The sequence below is a fragment of the Mesoplodon mirus genome, assembly GCF_964341445.2.
Source record: "Mesoplodon mirus genome assembly, chromosome: 3".
NCBI classification, from domain to species: domain Eukaryota; kingdom Metazoa; phylum Chordata; class Mammalia; order Artiodactyla; family Ziphiidae; genus Mesoplodon; species Mesoplodon mirus.
The window spans coordinates 114118744-114146589 of NC_138978.1; the positions used below are offsets into that span (position 1 = coordinate 114118744).

The 27846-nt window shown below is 46.4% G+C and overlaps 1 protein-coding gene across 2 annotated transcripts in view; it reads right to left on the minus strand.

The window, feature by feature from the left end:
* Positions 1-10692, minus strand: part of PDZK1 (PDZ domain containing 1) — a 32481-nt gene extending 21789 nt beyond the window's left edge. The window contains exon 1 of one of the 2 annotated variants that reach the window (XM_082612691.1): positions 10615-10692. The gene's annotated coding sequence lies outside the window, so the exon portion shown is untranslated. Of the gene's footprint in view, positions 1-20; positions 86-10614 lie in introns of those variants that run through there. The other variant, XM_082612693.1, reaches the window with a different exon arrangement.
* Between the last annotated feature and the right edge of the window lie 17154 nt (positions 10693-27846).

Here is a 27846-nt window from a genome sequence, read left to right on the forward strand (position 1 = left end):
GTTACCGTTTAAAAACTCACCATATGTCAGGCATGCTACATTATCTCATTTAATCTTCACAATCACCTTACAAATTTAATCTCAATCCCAGCTGGCCCACAGAATCACCTGCAGAGATTTATAAAAACAGATGCTTAAACCCCACCTCAGATCTACTGACTCAATCCAGGCTTGAAACCTGAACATAAGCATTTTTAGAATCCCCACGAGTTTAGGAAACTAGTGCTCAAAACCACCCTTTGCTGCTCCCAGCTTCCCTTCCCTCCCCTCAGTCTTGGGATAACACCCTCATGGGTCAGAGAAGAATGTCAAGGTTGGGTGAAAGATTAATGGCTATCTTGAGCTCACCTTTACTCAACTTGAGAAGCCAAGGTGGCAGCCTGGTTAGGAGAGGCCCTCAGGATCCAGCTCTGCCCACAGTCCTGCCCGGCCAACAGCATGGAAGTGTGTGGCAACCTAAAGGCTGTGACCCTGCCTCCCTCCCCACGTTCTAGTTCTGAGCCAGGAAACAGAATCCAGCAGCTGGAAACAACCTTTAACAGCTCCCATGGGCTCTTTGTCCAAGGAATTAAGTCTGAGGGGGCCCTTCCCTGGCCAGCAAACCTAATCACCCTAAGAGCTGAGGCCATTTCTCCTCCTCCATCATGCTATGGTTGGAAACCCAAGCTCCATTCCTGTCTGAGGCCAATCAGATTCTCCAATTAGGGAGTGGGTGCAGCTTGTTTAGGATCATGCACACAGGTCCCTCAAAATTCTACTGAACATCAAGAAGACGTATTACCCCAAATGTGATTTCATTTGTCCATGCCACAAATATTTGCCTCACACTTATACGCAGAACACCATTAAGTGGTTGATGGAATAAAGTAAAACAACAGCTCTATCCTCAAGGACTTTATAGTTAAATGGGGGTGAAGGAAAAGTTTTAGTACAAAAATAGCTACCACTATGAGCAGAGTATAAATGCCATGAGACCTACAACATGGGACAAATTAAGGAAAGCTTCACTAATTAGGTAGGATTTGATTTAGACATTGACAACACATAGGTAGGATTTCAACAGGTACAGAAGTAGGAACATTCTAGCCACGAAGAATAGTGTGGACCTCAGGCATGGAAGTGGGAAAGTTCTTGGGTATGGTCAAAGAAGAGCTAAAACTCAACATGACTGAAGAAGAGCCAACAGGAGGACAACCAAGATGTCCTTCTGTCATGGATGACAAGTTAGACTGTAAAGGCCTCGAATACCAGCCCAAGGGATCTGGCCTTAGTTTGGTGGTCAGGGACCACGCAAAGGTTATAAGCAGAGGAATGACAGGATCAGAGTTGGGCTCCAAGAGGAATGGCCTGAAGCAAAGACGTACTGGAGGTAAGTCAAGAAAGAGGCTCTTGTAATAGTCCTCCTCACATGCAACGAAGACCTGCCCCAGCTGGTAGCTGTGAGAATAGAAAGGAGGTGACAGAGATGGAGGAACTACAGAGAGGACTGAGTGACATATGGTATTAACTCTTCAATCCTGTCCTCTCAGATTTCTCCATGCAGAGATGGCCTCAGACAGGACAGGTACAACACAGATGTCCAAAATATTTATTTACACTGACCGTGGCTAGTGTCCAGGAAATACAAGAGGTCCCTATTCCTCTCCCTAATTACTGCTCACCTCACTCACACACAGTTTTGCTGTGGGTTCACGAGGCCTCGTTGCACAGAGTGGCACATGCACACTTCAGTCTTCTAAGGGCACCACTCAACGGGAACGTAGCTGTGCTTTCGGCTCCTCTCAGCTCTGAGTTGCCAGGACGCCCTAATTCTGCGGCCATCTTTTCATTCTGTCTGTTTCCCCATAAGTGGTATACTTTCCCTGGATTTATTACCCTTGCTCAGTTTTTTCTACTAACCACCCTTGATAACTTTCTTAGACTCCCCTTCTGTATGGAATCAGTTTCGTCACTCCCACAATTCCTATGTTGAAGCCTTATGACTGTTTGGAGATAGAGCCTTATAAAGAGATAATTAAGGCTAAATAAGGTCACAAAGGTGGGGTCTGGCATCTTTATAAGAAGACACAGAAGTGCATGTACACGGAGAAGAGGCCATGTGAAGACACAGTAAGAAGGCCACCATCTGCAAACCAAGGAGAGAGGCCTCAGGGGAAACCAACAATGCTGGCACTTTGATCTTGGACTCCTAGCCTTTAGAACTGTGAAGAAATAAATTTCTGTTTAAGCCACATGGGCTTCTGTTATTCTGTCACGTGGTATTCTGCTACAGCAGCTCAAGACTTAATACATCTTCCAAGTAATGCTGCCCACTTGGGCTGGGTGTTAGAAAGGAAGAGGTAAAAAAAAAAAACCCAAAAAACAAAACCCCACAAGTTCATGCCTTGGTGACTGGCATAAAAGTTGTACCATTAAAAGATGATACAGGAGACTTCCCTGGTGGTGCAGTGGTTAAGAATCCACCTGCCAACGCAGGGCACACGGATTCCATCCCTGGTCCGGGAAGATCCCACATGCCGCGAAGCAGCTAAGCCCATGAGCCACAACTATTGAGCCTGTGCTCTACAGCCCACGAGCCACAACTGCTGAGCCTGTGCTCTACAGCCCACGAGCCACAACTGCTGAGCCCATGTGCCACAACTACTGAAGGCCGCGCGCCTAGAGCCCATGCTCCACAACAAGAGAAGCCGCAGCAATGAGAAGCCCGCACACTGCAACAAAGAGTAGCCCCTGCTAGCTGCAACTAGAGAAAGCCCTCATGCAACAACAAAGACCCAACGCAGCCATAAATAAATAAATGAATAAACAAAAATAAAAAGATAAAAGATGGTGCTGGGACTTCCCTGGTGGACCAGTGGGTAAGACTCCATGCTCCCAATGCAGGGGGCCTGGGTTCGATCCCTAGTCAGGGAACTAGATCTCACATATATGCCACAACTAAGAAATCCACATACTGCAACTAAAAGATCCCGCATGCCACAACAACAACCCAGTGCGGCTAAAATGAATGAATGAATGAATAAATAAATAAACATTAAAATAAATTTAAAATATTAAAAATTAAATTTAAAAAAATGGTGTAGTTATGAGGAATGAGATGGCAAAGTCAGTTTGAGGTAGTTTTACATGAGAGGACTTGGCAGAACATCCTGCAGGTAGACAGAAGTGTGGGCCTGGAGCTCAGGAGATGAGGGACTAGAGTCCTCATGGCAGTGATCGGTGATGCAAGGGAGTGAGAACATGAAAGGAAGAGAGCCGAGGATAAAGCCTTGCATGATACCGACATCTAGGCGACAAGAAGATGAAGCTGAGAAGGAATGATCAGAAGCCCAAGATTTTACAGTCCAAGGTAAAAGAAGAATTTCAAGACAGGATAGTTAACAATGCAAAATGATGCTAAGAGGTAAAGAGAATGAAAACAGAAAATGCCGCTAAGTTTAGGAAATGCAAGTTCAGGACAGATAAGGGACTAAGAAGGAAGTGAATACTAGTAAATTAACAGAGGCCGTGAATAAAGTTACATCTTGAAACAGATAAATGAGAGAGTTGGGATAGCAGCTTAAGGGGAAAGCAGGGTTGGTGGATGGTTTTATTTTTAATGTTTGTATATCAAGGGATGATATGGAGAGCACAGCAAATGGGTTTGGCCTTGATGAGGTGGAATACCTCTACCGAGGCAGGAGAGAAGTGGAAAAAATGAGATAAAGAGGAAGACAAGGGGCTTCCCTGGTGGCACAGTGGTTGGGAGTCTGATGCAGGGGACACGGGTTCGTGCCCCGGTCTGGGAAGATCCCACGTGCCATGGAGCGGCTGGGCCCGTGAGCCATGGCCGCTGAGCCTGCGCATCCGGAGCCTGTGCTCTGCAACGGGAGAGGCCACAACAGTGAGAGGCCCGCGGACCGCAAAAAAAAAAAAAAAAACCAGAAGGCTAGGAGGTGAGGGTTTCTATGTTCACGATGAGACCAGAACTCATTAGAATGTGAGACAGTGGGGCCCGTGTGAATTTCGAGGACGAGAAGCCACAAGTGTCCCCTGGGAAAGATGAAGTGCTCCAGGGACTGGCTGGGCAGGATGAATGGGGAGAGGGAAGAAGAAGGAGCTGAGGGAGCAGTTTTGAAAATTAAGGGGTTGACACAGGAAAAGTCTTCTTAAACGATGTCTAGAACAGAGTAGTTTCCAGTTAACAAAAAGTCTAAAGTGGCCATATAGGTATGCAGCTGATGTGAAGGGAGTTTGTATTTTTATTTCCATCCTCCCTCAGCATTCTAGTCTGGGTAAATACGTTAGAAAGAACAAGAGTTTTAAAGCCAAACCCACTTTTGAATTCCGGTGTCACCACTTGCCAGCCGTGAGAACATGCGTGACTTCCTTAATTCTGAGCTGGAGATAGAAATACACCTAAAATAGGAAATGCATATGAACCCAGCAAAGATTACTGAAGATGGATCATGTAAAGCAATCCAAGCATAGCATCTGGAGCAGAGAAGCCCACTCCAGGTGCCCCATCTTCCCTGCTCTCTGGTGAGGGTCCTGAGTCAATGGGAATCCCATTTCCTGTGAGGACATTTGAGCAATGTTCCTGATTTTCCTTTTGAAGCAGTCAAGAGATTGAGTGATGCACTAGGGATGGGCAGGAATCTTGATTGTCAGGTCAGGGATTCTCTATCTCCTCACTCTGGACCACCTCTGCAACGTTAGTTTTAGCTGCTGAAAAGTCAGGGCTGAGATTTTGTTCTCCATGAAATCAAGCTCAAATAATAAACTCAGATTTCCCTAAACCCAGAAGTATCATGTAAGTCTGAAAGCTAGGGAATTACAAAAATAGAACCAAATGCCATATATCAAGGAGGTATAAGATTCCAGGGAGCTTTTACAGAACTAAGCAGACCAGAGAGTCCCAACACCTGGAGCAGATGAGCTCTAACAGATGTGAGTACAAGATACACCAGCCAAGGGGCCCAAGGAACAGAAAAGGGTGGAGAGGATGGAGTGAGGGAAGCATCACCCGATATGCGGATGTATGGGTGGATCATGGTCACCGGGGAGTGACGAGTGAACAGGTTCACTCACCAGACAACATCACTGGATTTCCAAAAGATTAGAGAAAGGATGTGGGATAAACAGCATTCTTCTTAAAGAGGGAAAATCAGAAGGGCACTGTCTTCAGTGACAGCCAGGTGCAATGACTACCGTCAGGAAAGAAAATGCCCCAATATTGTCTTCTTTGTCTCCCAAAATCCAGGATGTAGTGGATCATTCTATAAATACAGTAACCCTACAACTGTTAGTCACGAGTACTCTGGACCCACCACCATCTTATCTAATAGTTAGGAATCAATGGTGCAGTCATTATCAGACCACAAAGAAAACATAGCCTCTCCTCACAAGGCTCTTATGTAACCAACACCTGAGCCATGAAAAACTAAACAGTGAAAACTTAGCAAGACAGTGGGGAATAATGTTTATCCTAGTTACTGCAACTGGGGGAGGATATTTGTATAACCTAGGATGTAACCATAGAGTAAATTATTTCTGTTTCATTGAGGCATGAGGGGAAGAGAGGGCAGGAACTCTCGGGGAACATTCAACTTGAATGTGACTCACTTTGCACTAAACTCCATGCTGGTTTATAAAACACTTTGAACTTCAGCAAGGAGGAAGCTTGACCAGGCATGTCTGCACATCGTGCCCTTGTGAGAAATGCTGCCTCTTCGCATTTACATGCATCCATGTCATAAGTAAGACAAAGAAATCACTAGACTTTTGTTGGAAAAATACAACCGGTGGAGACTGGTGATGTTAAGTCAGCAACTGTAGATGGTGAATTCCCTACAACCATCAGCCCTAATCAAGAGGTTCCAGCCCTGGGCCAGGAATGTCTGCCTTCTATCAAAGCCTGCCTCAGAGCCTCGGGACATACTGTTTCTTCCAACAGCATAAAAGAAATCCTAGTATATCTCAGCTGGCGTTGACAGATGTCTTGAGCTAGGAGGAGATAAATGCAATTCAATTTCATCCTTCTTCAAAAATATTTTACCTAGAGCAGATCCAATATCTTTGCTGCAGATTATATTTAAGCCACCTGGATTCCTCCTTTGAAAAGCAAGAGGTGTGGGGGATTTCCCTGGTGGTCCAGTGGTTAAGAATCCATCTTGCAATGCAGGGGATGCTGGTTCGATCCCTGGTCTGGGAACTAAGATCCTACGTGCTACAGGGCAACTAAGCCCACGTGCCACAACTAGAGAGAAGCTCACGCATGTACCACAACGAAGTGAAGAGCCCATGCGCTACAAAGAAAGATCCCACATGCTGCAACTAAGACCTGATGCAGCCAATAAATAAATAAATAAATATTTTTAAAAAGCAAGAGGTGTGGAAATTCAAACACTCAAGTTTATTAATTTTAAATGATTAGTGTCAAAAATAGAAAAATAAGTGGGGCTCCAAAATGGCTACTGTTTGGTCTTAGGTAGCCATAGATTTCAAGTGTGGGAAATTAATGAAATGTGTTCCAATGGAGAAGGGTGATCATAGGACCAGTGAGTAATTCTTATTTCTCATCTATGATAAGGAATAGAATCTGCTTATCCTGAAGTTCATTTGGCCCGCTGGTACTAAATGTCGCTTCCCCGTACCCATGCATCATGAATGATACTTTGTCCTATATGGTAGGACTCTTGGTTGGAGTTCAAGACCTTCCCCACTCTACTTGCTTATCTAAGAGTTCTACAAGTTGGGAAAGAGATAAAGCCGATATTGTGTGGACACAGAGGTGCCCTCGGAGAAAGGATATCCTTGTGCTGCTGATAGAACTGGTACCTGAAAATAGCCGAGGGTTGGCTGGAACAAGAGTATCTCCCAAAACTGGCGTCTTGTTTTACAAAACCCTTTGAACTTGCATTTCTGCACCCTCGCTCTTTTCCTATATATCCAGCCTCTAGGCTCTCCCAGCCACTGCCCCAAGACAAACTTCCTGATCTTATTCTCACCATGTTAGTCTCTAAAAACAATATTTAAGAACCTAAAGTCCAGACTCCTTTCTCAGGCTTTGAGGCTCAACATAATCCAGCCCGACTCCATCCCCCTCTGCTCCCCAGCGACACCAAACTGGCCCACGTGTGGTCATCCACACCCAGCCTGCCCTTCGCTCACACCACATGCTCTGCCTGAAATACCTGCCCCCTCACCCTCCGATTACTTATTTATAGTAGGTCACATTTTTTCCAAGTGAATGAATTCAAGACCTATTCAAGGCTCAGTTCAAATTTTAGGTCATATAAATACAAATCCTTTCCCAACCACCACAGTCTGAAGGAATCACCCCAGCCTCTAAATTTCAAGTACCATTTATATAATCAACAACTTACATTGAGTATGTACTACCGAGGCTCAACCCAGATTAGACACTGCTCTGCCCTCACAGAGCCCGGAGTGAAGTGGAGAAAGTTATAGACACAACTACCAAACACGGGTGCTGGAATATGGAAAAGAAAATGTTTGTTATTGTTATACACATTTGTTGAGCTCCTGCTAGGCTCCAAGCGCCAGCCTAGGTTACCTTTTATGAGTTCTCATTTAATCTTAATGGTCCATTTTACAAGAAAAAAAAGTCCCCGAAAATATAAGTTGGTTTCCCATAGCTATTTGGATAAGCAACAGAACCTGGATTCAAACCCAGTTGGGTCTGGGTTCCTCCCCCCAGCCTCCCAACCTTGAGGGCTGTGTTAGGGAACCCAAGTAGTTAGACTTGGAGGGGGAAGGCATCCCAGGCAAAAGGAGTAGCACAGGTATGTTCAGGGATGGTGACCAAAGCCCAGAGAATAGGCATATGTTGAAAGTAAGAAGCAGGTCAGGTTAGACTGGGAAGCACTGTAGACTCAGTTCTATAGACTACAGAGGAGCTTCAGTGTTTATGTCCTGTGAGGCTTGGCCGTCTCAGACCACAGCTGCCATTGAGTTGACGAGGGGCTCTCTTTCATATTTATCAAAACTCCTTCCCACTGACTGGGTTCCTTCCTTCCCTGGGGTCATGCCTGTCATAAAGCTGTCTGAAGAGCATCAGGATAGTAGCACTTAAGGTGCACAAGACACTATGAGCTTCTCCAATCTCATCCTCATTAAGACCTAGGTTCTATTATGCCCATTTGATGGATGAGGAAATAAGAGAGGAAGAATACATCTGCTCTGGAATTCAGGTTTCTGATTTTTAATCATTTAGCCATGATACCCACCAGGCAAAGAGATTATCATGAAGGGCCAAGGAAAGGAGTTGCTGAGATCTCCAGGAAAATACATCTAGCTCTACCTTGCTACTCTCATCAAACTCCTATGCAACAAATGTGAAAATCATTTAACCAAGGTGTGACCGGAGACACCCATTCCCACTTGATCAGACTCGGGACCTTAGGTGCCTGAGAGACTATCAGAGTTCTTCAGCCTCGTCTTTGATAAGAGCATTTTATCCAAACATATTGACTCCATGCCTGTAGCTCCCTCCCTGCCACACTAACTTCCATTTATCATAATAGCTAAGCATCTACTCTATGCCAGGTATTGTTCTAAGAACTGGTATTACAGCAGGTAACACAAAGGACAAGACCCCTGCTCTCTTGAAGTTTAATGTCTGCCAAAGGTGACGAAAAGTGAAGAAGATGACTTCTAATGATAAAGGCTACAAATGATGAGATGCAGTGGTGAGGTGGAGGGAGGAAGCTAAATTTAAAAGCCATTCCTGGGGAGGTAACATTTTAATACCTACCCAAATGACAAGCGGGAGCCAGCCTTCAAAGCTCCAGGTTCCATTGTACTTGGTGGGCTGAAAAGGATATTCGTGATCATCTAGTCTTAACTCTTTATTGATAAATGAGTAAATAGAAGCTCGATGAGATTAAAAGACAAGATCCCCCAGCTGACGGCAAGGCTGCCCCACTGTTCCACAGAGCCCTTGGAAAGACACATTTGAAATGTAAGCACAGGGGTCTCCCTGGTGGTGCAGTGGTTAAGAATCCGCCTGCCAATTCAGGGAATACGGGTTCGATCCCTGGTCCAGGAAGATCCCACATGCCGCAGAGCAACTAAGCCCGTGCACCACAACTACTGAGCCTGCGCTCTAGAGCCCATGAGCCACGACTACTGAGCCCACAAGCCACAGCTACTGAGCCCACGTGCCACAACTACTGAAGTCTGTGCACCTAGAGCCTGCGCTCCGCAACAAAAGCCACCATGCACCGCAACGAAGAGTAGCCCCCAGTCACCGCAACTAGAGAAAGCCCGCGCAGGGCAACAAAGACCCAACACAGTCAAAAATAAATAAATTAAATAAATAAATTAAAAAAAAAAGAAATGTAAGCACACTTGTGGTTATGCATGAACACATATTTATAATTTTATTTTCAATACAGCCTTGGGGAAAAGATGAGAGTTTTTGATAGACAATAAAATTGAGGCTCCGGTTGGTGAAGCGACTTGTCTAATGGCCCGTCACAAACAACTGAATCAAAACCCAAGTTATTTGTATTCCAGTCCCAAGTTCTTTCCCCAGGATGAGAAACGGCTGTCTAGCCAGTGGTCTATGAACATAGGACATCATTACTAGCCACTTCATGGTTTATGATACAAAGAACAAACAAAAGAGTCAAAGATAAAAACAATTTACTTTGTCATAACACACAAACTCAAAGTCCCTGAGTTATTTGCTGCAGGAAAGAACATGTGATTCCAGGTGACTAGACAACCGTGGCCTGAGACAAAGAGCCCCTGTGACTTTTGGAAAGGGGACTGAGAGCTCATGGGTGCAACATTGCAGGGACTATAATTAAAGAGGAACGTGTTCCTGCAGAGCCAGCCCAGATCAGGAGTGTCCTTAGCTGGGAAGCCCTGAGATGACAGTCACATTTAAATCCCTTGACCACTTCTGCTTAGGAAATAAGCTTCTAGTGGTTCCCAAACCTACCTGCCCACAAGAATCATCTGGGGAGGGAGTGGGGGAGATGTTGGGGGGGAAAAAAAAAAGATTTTTCAGGACCTCACAAGACCCAAAGAACTAGACACTCCAAAGGGCAGAGCCTGGGGATCTATGTTTTAAAATTCAGCCAACCTAGAAATCCACTGGTTTCTCCACAATTCTCAGAGCTATAATGTGATAAAAAAAGAGGAGAAATGCATGTTTTTATTATCCAGTGAGAAAGTTGTTAGGTTGTATCCTTTAAGGGCTGCTTCCAGAAGAAAATCTTTACTACCCAAAGCCCTTGTACAGTGGGAAGGTCCTGTGAAAGAGAATCTCCCCACGACCTGTGAAGTCTGTCGTCTCACTCCCTTTGGCTGCACATCGAACCCCCATGCAACCCTGGGAAAGCTTTTTCTCAGGATCAGTTTACCAATTCCTTTGTGAAGCAGACCCCAGCCTGACAGGGTCGGGGCGTCTCAAGCAGAGAGAACCTCAGAGTGTGGAGAATCCCTCCACCTCGATCCCAACACCACCTGGCTCCTTCCCCACCAGCCTCTCTTCTGCCCTGGACAGCCAGCTACTGTGTAGAAAAGGAAAAGGAAAAAGAAGGGGGTTCGGGCCCAGGTGGTCAGTGCCCTCAGTCATGGGGAAGCCGACTCATTTCTTACCTGGGTCCTGGAAGAAGAGGAGCCACCGGGTTCACCAGGGAATTCTCTCTCTGCTGGTGAGCTCTAGTCTTGGAACTCACTGGACTTTGAACAAAGGTTGATTTAAAAGCTGATGTATTTAACAGGGACGTGTGGTCTGAGTTCAAGTGACCTCTGTCCTGCTTCCTGCCAACTGGCTGGGCCCTGAGCTGGGCAAACCTGGAAAACCCTCAGCAAACCCGACCCGATGCTCCGGCCCACCTACCTAGTGATGCCAGGCGCCCTGCTGGCCGCCCCCACCCCTGCCCCGCCGCTCCCTCCCTCCTGGAGAAAAAGAGGGGAGAGGGAGAGGCCAGCTAGGGAGGAGGGACCTTCCTCGGCTCTCTCCCCTCTGCAGATGCCTCAGTCACACCCAAGCAACATCCAAAGCCTCTGGAGCCTCCACCATCCCCCATGGCGAGGGCAGGGCTGAGGACCATCACCTGATGATCCTCAAGCCCTGAGGTCTTCCTGGGGAGCAGTACCTGTGTCACCCCCACCCAATAGGAGGCCAGCAGGCCAAGGAGTCCCAGTAAATGGAGCAAAGCCCCTGGCGTGCCCATCCTTCCTCCTCCTCCACCTGCCCGCGAGTTCTTACTTGCATGCTCCCTAGAAGTTGAGCCAATAAAGCCCCTGCTCTTATTTCCCAGCTCCCTTCCTCTTCTCAGACACTCTCTCCTCTTTCTTTCTCTCTCTCTCACCGGAGGGTGCTCTGTCTCTATTCTCCAACAGTTGCCTTCCCCGTCCACAATCAGAACCTCTCAGGCAAGCCCCGCTGGGCAGGTGGAGGTACTTGCCGCAACTCCTGGGCCAGTGCCTGGGCAGTGGGCTGGCATCTGTGCTCGGTCCCAGCCACGAGCAGCTGACCCCTGTCAGCAGCACCCACACAGGCAAACCTAGGGCTGGGCTTCTCACTGACCTGGATCCTCAGCCCACACTGGAAATCAGGGCAAGAGATTGCTCCAAGCAGTGAAGCAAAGCGAACCACAGGCTGAGGACAGGGTGGCCTTGCCCTCCCCCACCCATGCTCCAAGGGCCTCTTGTCTTTGCTGGGTCTTGGCTGCCCTGGGGTGAAGGCATGGCTGGAGCCAGGGGGTAAATGGTGGTCAATGACAAACATCTGAGCAGCTAACTCATACCAGGTCACCTCTACCTTCACTCTATACTTCCTGGGCCTCCTGTATATCTTCCAAAGTGGAGGGTAGAAGGGGAAAAATTTGGATTTAAGATCTGAACATCTGGGGACTTCCCTGGTGGCACAGTGGTTAAGAATCCGCCTGCCAGTGCAGGGGACATGGGTTTGAACCCTGGTCCGGGAAGATTCCACATGCTGCGGAGCAACTAAGCCCATGCACCACAACTACTGAGCCTGCGCTCTAGAGCCCGCAAGTCACAACTACTGAGCCCACGTGCCACAACTACTGAAGCCCGCATGCCTAGAGCTCATGCTCCACAACAAGAGAAGTCACCTCAATGAGAAGCCCGCGCACCACAATGAAGAGTAGGCCTCGCTCGCCACAACTAGAGAAAGCCTGCACACAGCAACAAAGACCCAATGCGGCCAAAAATAAATAAATAAATAAATAAATAAATAAATAAATATTTTTAAAAGATGTGAACACTTGGGTTCAAATTTTTTTTTAATTTATTTACTTATTTATTTTTGGCCGCATTGGGTCTTTGTTGTTGCGCGCAGGCTTTCTCTAGTTACGGTGAGCGGGGGCCACTCTTCGTTGCGGTGCACGGGCTTCTCATTGCTGTGGCTTCTCTTGTTGCGGAGCACAGGCTCCAGACGCGCAGGCTCAGTAGTTGTGGCTCACGGGCCTAGTTGCTCTGCGGCATGTGGGACCTTCCCGGACCAGGGCTCGAACCCGTGTCCCTTGCATCGGCAGGCAGATTCTCAACCACTGTGCCACCAGGGAAGCCCTGGGTTCAAATTTTGACTCCATCACTTCCCAAGTGTTTGATCTACAGGAATTCTTTTTTTTTTTAATTGGAGTATAGTTGCTTTATACTGCTGTGTCAGTTTCTGCTGAAGAATTCATTTTTAACTCTGTCTCACTTACCTTCATCATCTGTAAATAGTTGTTATAATATTGTTTTTAGAAACTTTTTTATATGGAATCAAAATATCTCTCATTTCTGTCCCTGAGTCCTGATGGCTCCCTCTGAGCTACACTAAGTCTACTCTTTATTCTACATAGCAGCTCTTCAACTATTTGAAGGCTGATGTATCCCCCATAAGCCTTCTTTTCTCTGGGTAGCAATGGATGCCCCTCATTCCTTCAGGTGGTTTGCCTATGTCATGATTTCAAGACTTCCTGCTCTGGGTCCCAGCCAACTTGTCAATGTCCCTTTTAAAATCAAAGGCCTAAAGGGAAAAGTTGAAGGTGAGGGAATTGTCCTATATTTTGAGTGTGGGGTGCCTATGCAATTGTCTACGATTACCAAATTTCACCAAACTATACACCTAAAATGGATGAATTGTATTGCATTTAAATAATGCCTTAATTTTTTAATTAAGGATCCGAAATCAGTAGAATTTACTCTTGAAACTTCTAAAATGAAAAAAGTTGGATGATCAAAAGAAAAGGCAGGGGGCTTCCCTGGTGGTGCAGTGGTTGATAGTCCGCCTGCCGATGCAAGGGACACGGATTCATGCCCCGGTCTGGGAAGATACCATGTGCCATGGAGTGGCTGGGCCCGTGAGCCATGGCCGCTGAGCCTGCGCGTCCGGAGCCTGTGCTCCGCAACGGGAGAGGCCACAATAGTGAGAGGCCTGCGTACCGAAAAAAAAAAAAAGAAAAGAAAAGAAAAGGCAGGACTTCCCTGGTGGTCCAGTGTTTAAGACTCTGTGCTTGCAATGCAGGGGGCACAGGTTCAATCCCTGGTCGGGGAACTAAGATCCCACATGCCACGGGATCATAAAAACAAAAAGGCAGCCTTCACAGTGGAGGTTACACTCAGGCCCCAATCAAGAGACTTCTCAAACTCACCCTTTACCCCAGTCCAGATGGGATAAATAACCACAAGCCTTCAAACTGGGAATAGAAAAGGCCTTGAAATATAGAGACAGTGCTGGTTCAAAGTTAAATAGAAATGAGCAATTGTTTGGTTGTTTTTTTTTTAATGACAAAACTCTTTCCCACCTGTTATGTGGAACTGAATGAGATTTACCAGATCAGTGGCTCTGATCTGGTTAATGCAGAAGGGAAAATAACATTGTTTATTGTGTGTCCGGTAAGCCTTTATATCTATTATTCTGTTAACACTCAGCATGATCTTATGAGACAATATCCCCATTTTACAGATAAGAAGGCTTAAATTCATCTGGTTAATTACCCTGTCTGAGATCTCCTGGCTCAGAAGGCTTAAAGAGCCTGTCTGTCTCCTTAGGTAGTACTGTTTTGCCTCTACAATAAGGCCTCCCACTATCCAGGGAAGGAATTTGCTCTACTTCCCTAAAGGTACTCAAGCAGAGGCCGATGTTGACCTGTGTCATGTTACAGAAAGATGTCTTGCATTGTTAGGGGACCGGAGTAGGCGATTTCTTGGATTGCTTCCAACTCTAAGGTTCTGTGAACCTAAATGCTGTGGGTCCTGCCCATGACGGTATAGTTGAGTCCTGCCCTGGTGTGTGCGTAGAGGACATGCAGATAAGAGTTACAAACATGGGATTTGGCATCAGATGCTGCTGCCATTAATGGCAGATTTAAGATCTTAAATCTGCCATTAATAGCTTTATATTTTTTATTGTGAGCTCAAGTTTGTCTGGGCTTTATCTCTGGAAAATTTGGCGGCTTGGGTGGAGGGTTTTATGTTCTTTTTGTCAAGCAGCACCTCTCCATACCCCTAGAATGATGAGGTAAGGCACCAAAAACCTGGGGTCAATTTATGTTGGTTACTTGCCTTAGTGTTCCCAGATCATGAAAATAATTAATGTCAGTTACGGTGCTAGCACCTCCTAAAGGCAGATCTGTGGTTGGGAATTTGCAAGAGAGGATTCTTTTTTCCCTCCAGAGTCCAGGCCAAGACAGATGGTTTCCTTGTTATTCCTAATCTGCTTTACCCTGTCCTGTTTTTTCCATAAACATATCTCCTTTTATCATATTTATATGTTTATTAATTATTTTCTGTCTCTTCCCCACCAGAATATAAATTCCCCAGGGGTAGGGATTTGTACTTGTTTTGTCACTGTATCCCAAGTGCCTGGAATATAAGCCTAGCTTATAGCAAGCTTTCCAAAAATGAATTGAATGAGTGAGTGAATAAATGAATCTCTTTTTGTCAACAGGACTGCTTTTTATCCCACCATTTCACTGAGAGTGTAGCCTTCTGAGGGTTTGGTGCCCATGCAGGGTCTCAGTTTCTAGGTCTTTTCTCTTGTCCCAAAGTGACCCTGCAAAACAGATTGCTTGGTTACTGGTTTTCAGCTTTCTCTTCACTTCTGGAACTTAGAGATTTCTTTCCTTTCATCCACGTTCAACTACCTATTTGAAAAAAAAGTTTGGTATATTTTACCCAGTATTTCTACGAACTTTGTAGAGAAAGGGTTTTCAGATTATCTAGTCTGCCATGTTTCAAGAAATGATTCTATCACTTAGCAGTTACTTTTCCTCTCAAAACTCCAGCTTTTGACAATACTTCAAAGCTACAGTAATCAAAACAGCATGGCACTGACACAAAAACAAACATATGGATCAATGGAACAGACCAGAGAGCCCAGAAATAACCCACACACCTACGGTCAATTAGTCTTCAATAAAGGAGGCAAGAATATACAGTGGAGAAAAGACAGTCTCTTCAGCAAATGGTGTTGGGAAAGCAGGACAGTCGCATGCAATTCAATGAAGTTAGAACACAGTCTCACAGCATACACAAAAATAAACTCAAAATGGCTTAAAGACTTAAATATAAGACATGACACCATAAAATTCCTAGAAGAGAACATAGGCAAAATATTCTCAGATATAAATCATAGCAATGTATTCTTAGGTCAGCCGCCCAAAGCAAAAAAAGTAAAAGCAAAAATAAACAAATGGGACCTAATCAAACTTATAAGCTTTTGCACAGCAAAGGAAACCATAAAGAAAATGAAAAGACAACCTACAGACTGGGATAAAATATTTACAAATGATGCAACTGACAAAGGCTCAATTTCCAACATATACAAACAGCTTATACAGCTCAATATCAAAAAAAACAACAACAACAACCCAATCAAAACATGGGCAGAAGATTTAAATAGACATTTCTCCAAAGAAGACATACAGACAGTCAAAAAGCACATGAAAAGATGCTCAACATCGCTAATTATTAGAGAAATGCAAATCAAAACTACAATGAGGTGTCACCCCATACTGGTCAGAATGGCCATCATCAAAAAGTCTACAAATAATAAATGCTGAAGAGGGTGTGGAGAAAAGGGAACTCTCTACACTGTTGGTGGGAATGTAAATTGGTACAGCCACTATGGAGAACAGTAGGTGGTTCCTCAAAAAACTAAAAATAGAACTACCCTATGATACAGCAATTCCACCATTAGGCATACATTTGAAGAGAATGAAAACATTAATCTGACGGATACATGCACCCCAATGTTCATAGCAGCATTACTAACATAGCCAAGATATGGAAGCAACCTAAGTATCCATCAACAGATGCAGGAAAAAAGAAGATGTAGTATAGATAATGGAATATTATTCAGCCATAAAAAAGAATGAAATGCTGACATTTGCAACAATGTGGGTGGACCTAGACGGCATTATGCTTCGTGAAATAAGTCAGAGAAAGACACATTCTGTATGTTATCACTTATATGTGGAATCTAAAAAATAAAACAAATAAATGAATATAACAAAACAGAAACAGACTCACAGATATAGAGACTAAACTAGTGGTTACTAGTGGGGAGAGGAAAGGGGAGAGGGGCAAGATAGGGGTATGGGATTAAGAGTTACAAACTCTTATGTATAAAATAAATAAGTGACAAGAATATATTGTACAGGGACTTCCCTGGTGGCACAGTGGTTAAGAATCCGCCTGCCAATGCAGGGGACATGGGTTCAAGCCCTGGTCCGGGAAGATCCCACATGCCGCAGAGCAACTAAACCTGCGAGCCACAACTACTGAGCCCGCACGCCACAACTACTGAAGCCCGCGCACCTAGAGCCCATGCTCCTCAACAAGAGAAGCTACTGCAATGAAGAGTAGCCCCCACTCACCACAACTAGAGAAAGCCGGCGCGCAGCAACGAAGACCCAAAACAGCCAAAAATAAATAAAAGTAAATTTGTAAAAAAAAAAAAAAAAAAGAATAGGGCTTCCCTGGTGGCGCAGTGGTTGGGAGTCTGCCTGCCAATGCTAGGGAATGCGGGTTCGTGCCCCGGTCTGGGAGGATCCCACGTGCCGCGGAGCGGCTGGGCCTGTGAGCCATGGCCGCTAGGCCTGCGCGTCCAGAGCCTGTGCTCCGCGGCGGGGGAGGCCACAACAGTGAGAGGCCCGCGTACAGCAAAAAAAAAAGAATATATTATACAGCACAGGGCAAGATAGCCATTATTTTGTAATAACTTTTCTTTTTTCTTTTTTCTTTTGGCGGCATGGTGCAGCATGTGGGATCTTAGTTCCCTGACCAGGGATCTAACCGGTGCCCCCTGCAGTGGAAGCGCAGAGTCTTAACCACTGGGCAACCAGGGAAGCCCCACATAATAACTTTAAATGGCATATAATCTATAAACATATTGAATCACTATGTTGTATACCAGAAACTAATATAATATTGTAAATCAACTGTAGTTCAATTAAAAAAAAATTCCAAGGCTTATGCCCTTTCTACTACCAGTCTGCCTGGTTTAGTACAAGATTCCAGCCTCTACCCTTCACATTTGAGATATTCCCTGATATGCTCAAATTTTTACTCCAACTTCAGATCTGATTATCCTTGTCTTTTTAGTAGCTCATTAACTTACTCAGAGCCTGACATTTTAAGCTCTAGTGGTTTTCTGTCCCTGACCTGAGTCAATGTTTATGACAATCTCCCCTTTTACTCCCTATGTTACTATGGCCTTATCCAACACCTGAAGAAGCAGTCTGTGTAGTCTGCATACCTTTGGAGGGATTTATTAGGCCAGGGTCCAGATGCAGAATTGAGATAAATGTTTTACAGCAGTGAGAGGCAATGGGCAGGAGGAAGGGCAAAGCTGTGGTCCTCGGCTGGTTCACACATTGTGGCCCCACATGATTGCTGATCTAAACTTTCTAGTTTTTTTCAGCAACCAGGTAGCAGGGCAGGGCAGGCCTGAGGACCCCTGGAGAGCTGTGACTTATTAATACTTGCAAGCTGGCTGCAAAGGATACTTTAGTAGTCATTTCCTCCCTCTTCCTTTTCCCAGCTGAGGGGTCAGAATACACAGTATTTTTCCACTGGGGGAAAAAAAACTGACATGCAGAGCGAGAACAGGCCATGTCCTGGGTTCCTGAATGTACCAAAGTTTGGGCACTCTCGGAGTATGGATTAAGGTTTCTACTTGCCTCTTTCTGAAAGACACAGAAATGGAGGATCAATGGTCCTTGGGAAGTTCGGACCCTGTCTGAAGGAGCCAGTTTCTCAGGGACCCCAAAGGGACAAGCTTAAGGATAGGAAAACAGCAAGGAAAGTGCCGGGGATCTCAAGGTCAAAGCCTCAGCCTGACTCCAGCCCTCACAGAGAGACTGGGGACCATCCCATCCATGGGTGAAAGGCCAGTGAGAGAGAATCAAGACAAGGAACAGCCTAGTGGGCTCAAGTCTGTGGCATGATTTAAAAGACACCCCTGCCTCAAAGTATTGCCTCCTTCAGGATGGTCCCAGGACTTCCTGACACTCTAGTTTGGAGAACAAACGAATTCATGTGAACCCTGTTTTTCCCCATTGCTTAGAATTCTAACATGCCAGAAAAAACAAAAAAACCCCACAATACTCATTATCCACTGAAGACAGTACATCTTCTTCTCAAAAGCCCAAATCAGATTAAGGATGATCCCATCTGATCTGCCTCAAGGTGGAGTACAGCCTCTGTGCCCCCAGCCAGCTATGGAAGTGCTGACATTCTACCCTCAGCAGTGGATCCTTTGCTAAACACTATCTTTTCCTTTCCCCTACATCAGACTGGAAATATTCCAGGGGACAAAATGTGAAGACCCTGATTCAAAGACTTGGGCATCAGGAAGGCCTGGGATTCCTAGAGGCTGTGGGAAGGCTGAAGAAGTGCAGATGTCCCAAAACGTGTGAGGCTACTTTCCTCAACTCCCTTGGCCAAAGACAAAGCTTGGCAGGAGGCTTAGCGAGGAGCTCAGCACTGGGACTCACAAGCCTGCAGCTTGTGGGGCAGCTCTCAAGGGGCGATAATCGGAGGAGGATGGGGATCTGCAGCTCTAGAGCCACGTGCTACATGACGTTGGCGTCCAACAAGCAGGGAGATGCCGAGAGGAACCATCTTCCTATTTGCTCATACAACACAGTGTGGGTTTGTGGTGGCGGTGAGGGGACATCCCAGCCCAGAAGACAGACAGAGCTGCAACTGCAGCCATTTCTGCCATCAAGCTGTTGTGTCCTGGAGAAGCTCAGGTTATCCCCATACAGGTCTGCGTGTGGAGCAGGTGGCAGTGTTTGGGCTGCCAAGCCAGCAGTTCTGCAGGAGGGAGGCCTGGCTGCAAAGGAACCGCTGTCCTCTGTGACCAGGAAGAGACAAAACAGACTCTCCCTCATACCAGTGAGTTGGGCAGACAGACTCTCTCTGCCTTCTATTTAAAAGACAGAACTTGAGGTCTTCCCTGGTGGTGCAGTGGTTGAGAGTCCGCCTGCCAATGCAGGGGACATGGGTTTGTGCCCCGGTCCGGGAGGATCCCACATGCCGCGGAGCAGCTAGGACCGTGAGCCATGGCCGCTGAGCCTGCGTGTCTGGAGCCTGTGCTCCGCAATGGGCGAGGCCACAACAGTGAGAGGCCCGCGTACCACAAAAAAAAAAAAAAAAAGACAGAACTTGAAGTCAATATTCCCAGTGAGCCATTCACTACAGGCTGGAAGTTAGAATTGAAGCCGAGAGGTGTTGTTCTCAGGGCCTGCCCTGTCGCCCTGATACCCACACCCCTGAAGCTGCCACCACGTCTCCACAATAAAACAGCCCTGACTCCCTCCTCATATGATATTACCAAGGAGTCTGGGCAGGAGGCCAGTGGATACAGCGGCGGGATTGAAATGCCTACACGGCTTTGCTCTAAGTGCCCTCTGGCCCTGAGGTTTGGTTTCCTTCCAGAAAACTATTGGCTGTGCCAGAGGGGTCAGTTCGCCCTTTCCCAGGGGAGACTCTGGGTCTCCCACCAGGCCCGTGGAGCCAGGAAAGGCTGAGGGCAAGGCAGAGAAGGGGAGTAGATCCCTTTTCTCTCTCAGCCTCTGACATGCTTCCTTACATGGCCTGTCACCCAGGTTGCCGACTGTCATGCCCATCACAAAGCAAGTGTAAGCCCCAGATCAGACCAAGGTTCAGAGGTGCTCTCCCCACCCAACACCCCACACACTCACACGCAGTACGAGCCACGTGTAGATTCAGCCAGGTGAGCTTCAAGGGGAAATGTGCCAGAATAACAAAAATTTCTCTACATGCAGATGTGGTCTCAGGCATTTTCATTGCCTAAAAGTCTGACATGGTGGAGTGAAATGTGGAAATTAGTCACAAAAGCTGAAGTGATCTTTGGCTGCAGTGAATATACTAAGCTCTGACTATGCTGAGGCTGGTGGCAGGTCTGAGGCCCACACACACTTGACAAGGGAACTTTACAAACTAGACTCTGGAGGAGAGTAACAAGGATGAAGGAAATATTGACACTGTGCCATAAGGAATAGTTGAAGGAACAGGATATTTAGCCCAGGAGGGAGAAATGTTAGCTAGAATGATTAGCGTTCTTCACAGATTTGATGAGACTCCATGTAGAAAAGGAAAACCAGGTGATGCTAATAGCCAACATTTATTGAGTACTTACTATGTGCCAAGCACCAGGCTAATCATTTTACACACATTTTGTCATTTAATCTAAATATCAGTGCTATTATTATTCCCACTCTACAGATGAGGAAAATTCGGAGAGGTTGAGAGTCTTGCCCAAGGTCACATACCCAGTGGTAGAGTCAGCAGATGAGCCCAGGCCTGCGACTTAACCACCATCCAGAGACATGTTCTGTGTGGAGCCCTTGGCAGAACCAGACGCAGTGGTTGGAAGTGAAAGTGAGGCAGATCTGAAGGCAACATGAGAAAGAATTTTTAAACAACTGGAGGCAACAAAGAACAGTGGGTGGGTGCTTTAGGTGGTCATGAGCTACACACCACTAGAGAGATGAACGCAGGGCAGGCAAGAGGTGTTACGTAAGACAGTTTGCAAGGAGAATTACAGCGGCAGCAACAGCACCTGGGAACTTGCTAGGAGTACAAATCCCTGGACCCCACCGCGGCCCTACTGAATCAGAAACTCTGTGACTGGGCCCAGACACCTGTATTTTAACAAGCCGTCCAGGTAATTCTGATACACGCTCAAGTTTGAGAACCACTGGCATAGAAGTTTCTGCACCTGGCGAGGGACTGGACTAGCTGATGGTATTAGTCCCTTCTGTCTCTAAGACCTCACAGTTCTATAGAAGCGAGATACAAATATGATTTAACATCTAACCAGATTTTCTTTTAACATTGAGCGCATCCTAGTAATATCTTGGAAACAATATATCAGCTGCTAAACTGTGTGATTGGACTCAGGTAACTTAGACATCCCAAGGCTGACAAAATAAATATTTGGGGGCTTCCCTGGTGGCGCAGTGGTTGGGGGTCCGCCTGCCGATGCAGGGGACGTGGATTCGTGCCCCGCTCCGGGAGGGTCCCGCGTGCCGCGGAGCGGCTGGGCCCGTGAGCCATGGCCGCTGGGGCTGTGCGTCTGGAGCCTGCGCTCCGCAACGGGAGAGGCCACGGCGGTGAGAGGCCCGCGTACCGCAAAAAAAAAAATAAATAAATAAAGTAAAAATAAAATAAATATTTGGAAGGCTGTGGGCAAGGGGCTGCCCCTCCAGCCCCCACCCCCCGACCAGGAAGCAGCCTACATTCTAGCCACCTGTCGCTCCACGGGTTTCCAAACAAGCCCCGAACGTCCCCACTCCTTGTTCGTTCCTGTTGTTCCTCTATCTGAAAAACACTTACCTTTTGAAATCCTCCCTTCTCTGAAAGCTCAATTCAAATGTCACTGTCCGTGAAATTTGCCGACAGTATCTGGTGCACGGGGCAGCCTTCCTTCCCTCTCTCCTTCCTGAGTTTTCTCTCACTTCTGGGCAACTCGCAGCACCTAGAGCGGTCAGCCTCGTCTCACAGGGGTGGAGCTTCTCAGCAGAGCGGCGTTCTCCTGGCGCTCAGTCATGTCAGCCCCCCAGCGTCTACCGTACGATGATGCTCAGTGAGGAGGGATCAGAGGCAACATTTTAGGAAAATGATGTATGCAACTATTTACAAGATAAACCGATGCTGCCTGACTGGTAAGAAGGGAGCCCTCTGTGATTCAGTTTCAAGTCCTGAGGTCTTTGCAGAACTTTGAGGTTTTTGCAATAACCACTGTGAATGCATGTGTGCGCTGCCGGGATGAAGGTGCCCCACCTTCACGCAGCTACAGCCCTGTTATCTTCAACTCCTCTTCACGTTCGTAACAATCTTCATTGCATAATCCCTGGATGATGTGAAATACTGAATGCCCTCTCAGCCAACCTTCCAAGTATCCCACAGAGACAAGCATGGACAAAACTCCTTTTTAGAGAACAGAGAGGTCATAAATTAGACCACTAGTGTAAGGACAGCAAAGAAGGATACTGGGTCACCAGATACCAGGCCCAGTTTAACAGCTTATGTCTGCAGGGCCAGGTGTCCTGTGGGCTGTGGTGGACTGGCCCTGTGACCAGGATGCTGGTGAGAGACAGGGAAATGGGATGAAAGACCCCCCTCCCCAACAAGGGTTTCTATACCCCAGGCTCCTGGAATTGACTCATTCTATTGTGAAACCTGAATACTTTGGTGGAGTAACGAGGTGTTCCTGATGTCTGTCTCACCTGACAACACTTAGGATGATGGCTTCAGTGGGGCCACGTGAAAGGACCTCAAACCCCAGAGGTCCTATTATAATTTTGGAGCAGGGGGGCACACAGCACTACAAAACAGGAATTCCCTGTCCACACAAGGGTGAAAGGGACTCTAGATTAGTCATGAAAAATTTCCCCCAACCCCACTTGGCCTCCTGGGTAGCACAGCACTGGTTGGCAATCATGACAGGTGTTTGCTGTAGAACCAGGAGACTTCCTGTTGTGCTGGCTCCCCTCTGGCACAGAGCCTGGCCCACTCTTGCAGAGGTTAGAACCCAAAGCTTCTCATTCTCAGACCAGTGCTCTTTCCACCAAAGTGCACAACCCTAGAATTTAGGAATAATCGTTGCAATCTCCCCAGCCATCGACAACCAAGGAGGAACAGAACAGAATAGAAATGGGTGAGGGGGTCATAAGTGAAGAAATAAGGTCAGTCAACCATCCCTTCACCCGTACATACAGGACCATTTTGGCCGCCCTCACCCCTCATCTCCCCTGCTCCCCCAGCCTCCCTGCATCGCTCCTAGCCCATCTTCCCCTTCATCCTGCAGCAGCTCTGTTCTCTGTCCTACATCTAAGCAAAGTCTTCTCTCAAGAAAAGACTAGGCACCTTTCTTTATACTTGAGGGCACATTCTGTCCTTATATCTTCTAGTTATTCTATTATCAGTCTTATCCTTATTATGAACTATCAAGTGAAAAAGCTTTCTCCCCCAAGGTGAAGAAAACAATTTCAAAGAGTGGTTCTTCTCTGCCCTTTCAGCACCTTAGTCTATTTCTAACATGCAACAAAAAAAAAAAAAAAAAAAAAAAAAAAAAGAGGAAAAGGAAAAGGATAAAGTGGCAGAGGAGGACGTGGAGGAGAGAGAGGAGAAAGAATTTCACAGTGAGGGTGGAGGAGGAGAACAGCAGGAAGACACCTGACTGCTACAAAAGAACCCATTCTCTGGCTTTCAAAGATCATAACTACCAGTAATGAAGGCACCAGCAATGACAGAAGTGGGGGATGGAGTTTTAACAAAAATGAAGAACAAGTCAAGGGCTGAGAGCTCATTCAAAGTGCTTTCACCAGAGCCCCCAGCCTGAGAGCAGGAAAGAAGAATTTCTGTCCTGAGGTAAAGAGCCCCACTGGGGACTTGGGGTCTGGGAGCAGGGATGGGACAGTTGACAGGACTGCTCAGGCAAGGACAGGCTTCCAGTGAGGTCCCTGAAAAACCCCATTTCTTGAAATGTTCTTTGCCCTCAGGAGCCTGGGAAGAGAAGTGTTCCTCATGCCCACGGGGTTGGCATGCTCGCTCTTCTCCAGGGGGCTTTCAGGGATACAGCCTGTTCTAATAATATCCTCAAATGGGAAAGAACCACACTGTGTGTTCATGGGAGGGAAATCCAGGTGAACTCCTTGAAGTAACTGTACCTGACAAAGCCTAAATTCCTTGTGCTGTTTTAAATCCTCCAGGCTAATTTCTTCTGTTCAGTCTTCATGGGGGATGAATGACAAATGGTTGTTCTCATCAATGAAAAGGAGATAGTTACCAGAGGAAAATTACCAAGGTTTGAATAAACTCTCCTCTGGATCCCTCAAAGCCTGGCCTGGGAAAAGCCACTGGGCTCCATGGAGCTTGGTGCTTGCCGTGTGAGGTGCCTTGAGGGAAGCTCACATCCCAGATGTATGCTCTGGGGGTGATGCAAAAAAGGGAGACTTTGGGTCACTGGCATGTTTTTGGCAGAGTAAACCTGGGAATTCCAGGGTGAAGATAATGGTTTGGAGATAGTTTTCCCCAAGTTCTAGAGTTATACACTTTAGTGGGAAGACCTTTCATCTAGGAATCAGGAGAACTTGTTGCCTCAGTTTCCCTACATGCAAAGTGAGGACCCTGTCCTGCAGGAGCTCTTAACTGAGGGTCCATGGGATCGTGAATCGGGGGGAAACCTTACATCTTTATTTTCACCAGTCTCTAGTTGAAAGCATTTGCTTCAACTATGAATGTAGGCAACAAACCACATTAGAACTTGCATTCAATAGAAATTAGTTACTTTCAAATCTCCTTACGGTTGTTACAGATTTCTCAAAATGTCCTATATGCTCATCACTATTATGAAATTACAATAGTTTATTAGGTTGATGCCACATCTAAAAAAGCATGTATACTACTCTATCACACATTCTTCTAATGTTTGGACAACTGTTTTGAAATAATTTGTTTCTTTTGTTATCTTATGTATTTTATTTTATGAATTTTTAAATGTTATTCTGAGAACAGGCTCCACAGGCTTCACGAGACAACAGAAGTGTCCAAAGCACATTTATGTTGAAGTTGAGAAGCCGTGCTCTAGTGTGTTGAGAGGGGTCAGAGCCGGAGGCCTGAGAAAGCAGACAAGCGCTCCAAGGGCCTCCTGACCCTAACTTTGGCTTACATACAAATCTGGCTCTACTCTAAGGAATTTGGTGTTACGGTGATTACTGAGATCCCATCCCTGGGCCTGAGGCATCTTTTTCACTTTTGTGGGAGATCTGCAAACAGAGGTATTTGTGGAGCGGATTGCTAGTGTTCCAGCTCCTCTGACAGGCTAGGTCTGAGCTTTGGTAGAGGAGAGAATGGAGCCTCTTCTTTACAATCTTGTCCCCACCAGCAAACCTTGGGCACAGCTTCATGTGTCATTTAATCGTCACAACATTCCCATGAGGCAGCTTTAAACACAAGAGGAATGTGTGGCTGAGCAATTTTACGAACGTGCACGAAATCACACGAAGCTTGGATCTGAACCCAGGTGCCTCCCGCTTTAAAAGGTCGGGGAAAGGAGGACGTGTACTGTCGGCTGCGGCTGCGAGTTCTCCATACTGAGAGTCCACAGGCCCTGGGCAGCCAACGGAGTTCAGGAATCCCCGGGGAAAGGCTGAAAGGTGAGGGTGCCAGCCTGGTGCCAACCTAGTCTGCACCCTCATCCTCGCCCGCTCCGGGGCTGGCCACATTTTATGAGGGAGAGGAGACTGCCTCCGGCACCTGGTGGACCCAGAAAGTCCCCAGAATTCCCTCCCCACCACCTCTACCTGCTAATGAGGGCCAGCTGCCGCCCTAGTACAGGCTGTGACCCCAGGATCCACCAGACCCGATCTTGCACCCCCCTGACCTCCGCTACTAGTTTAGGTTTTCCCTGGCGAGCCCGCACGCCCCCTGCGCCCCGGCCGTTCGCGGGGCCAAAGGTTAGTCTCAGGAAGGCTTCAACTGGAAGGCAGCGCCCTCTAGCGGTCAGAGTGCAGAACCAGCAGGGCCCTGTCTGCACCACACCAGGGTGCTCCCGGTCCGGAGCACAAAGGTCACCTATTCCAGGAGCATCCTTGTCCCATGGACCCCACCTACCCACAGCCCTCCACAACGGACCACGACAGACTTACACACTCTGCTTCAGCTCGGCCCTAGGCACCGCGAAGCCCGTTCACTCTTGCATCAGCGCCTGCGAGCCGGCCAGCCTGTCTGCCGCTCTTTTCTTGGAAGCAGTCCCTACCCTGCCCCCTCCCATCCCGCTCACCAGTCCCTAAGGAACCACGCCGGGAGAAGGCATATGACCTTCTCAATATCTCACAGCTAGCTAGTGCAGAGCCAGGACTGGAAGCCAAATCTCCCCAGCACACTCTCCGCTGTACCTGTAAGGCACTAGCTCCCCAAAGTCAGCAAACATCTGTCAAGGCCTAACCCCACTGCCATCTTGCAGCCTTTCCAGATCCCTCATTTAGAATTTCTCCTTCCCTATTCCTTGATATACTTTATGACCTTATTATTGTTATCAGAGTCCTCCTTGTGTTGCAGCTGTTCCTGAATGGCTGGATGAGTGTGAGAAAAGAGGCAAAGGAAATTCCAAGAGAAAGACCCCATAACTTGGGGGTTAGAATCCTTGCTCCCTCACTTAGAAGCTGTGATTTTAAGCTGGTCACAATGCCTAAGTCTCCATATGCTTAGTTCAAATGACAGATTTTTAAATAACCATAATAGCTCAGTGTTTTATGAGAACTAAACACAATCATGTGTGTGGATGTGCTTGAAACACTGTAAATTGTCTCAAATATGAGGAACCATAAAAATAATCATGGCTAACATTTACTGAGCCCTGACTCTATGCCAGGCACTATACTAAGTAGTTTACATAGGTTGCTTCATGTAACCTACACAACAACCCTGGGAAGAGAATATTATCATCACCATTTTATAGATCAATAAGCAGATTTTCAAAGAGGTTAAAAAACTTGCCAAACATTATACAGCTAAGAATTGTCAAAGCCAGATTACAAACCTGTCTTTCTGATTTTAGAGGCTGCATTTAACCACTAAAATAGTCTCTGCTGTTTTAGTTATCTCTCTGTGCCCTGTGTCACCTGACACATCACAGTTGCTCAGTGTTTGTCAAAGACATTCATTTATTAAGGGCTGAGCATAGTGCCTGTCCCAGGAGCCTAAGAAATTTGCTTGTCACCAAGTAAGTTTTGGGACCAGGACTTGGACACAAGCTGTCTGGCTCCAGAGTCTATGCTTTTAACCACACCCCTTGGCTGAAGGAATAATTGCAATCCTCTTTCTCTTTCTTTTCAAATTAGATAATGCTTGCAGTGAGACACAAAAGCATATCACTAAACTTTCAATGTTTTGTATCAAGAGTCAGCAGGACATTCTGTTGGAGACATGGTGAAGCACGAAGGTGTAACAACATAGGAGAGGGAACAAGAGGTCAAGGCTAAGGCAGCAGCACTGGGGGCCAGATCACTGAGCTGCTGTTGCTGCTGGGATTTTTTATTAGGATTGTGACAAATTTATCGGTAAATATAAAGAAAATTAACAATTATCTCCATTTAGATTTTCTTTCATGTTCCTTAATAGTACTTTATAGTTTTTAGCCTATAGGTCCTAACAGAAATCTTGTTAAAGACAGAAAGAAAAACATCATATGATATCACTTATATGTGAGATCTAAAAAAAATAATGATACAAATGAAATTACTTACAAAACAGAAATAGACCCACAGACATAGAAAACAAACTTATGGTTACCAAAGGGGAAAGGGGAGGAGGGATGAACACACTATAAAA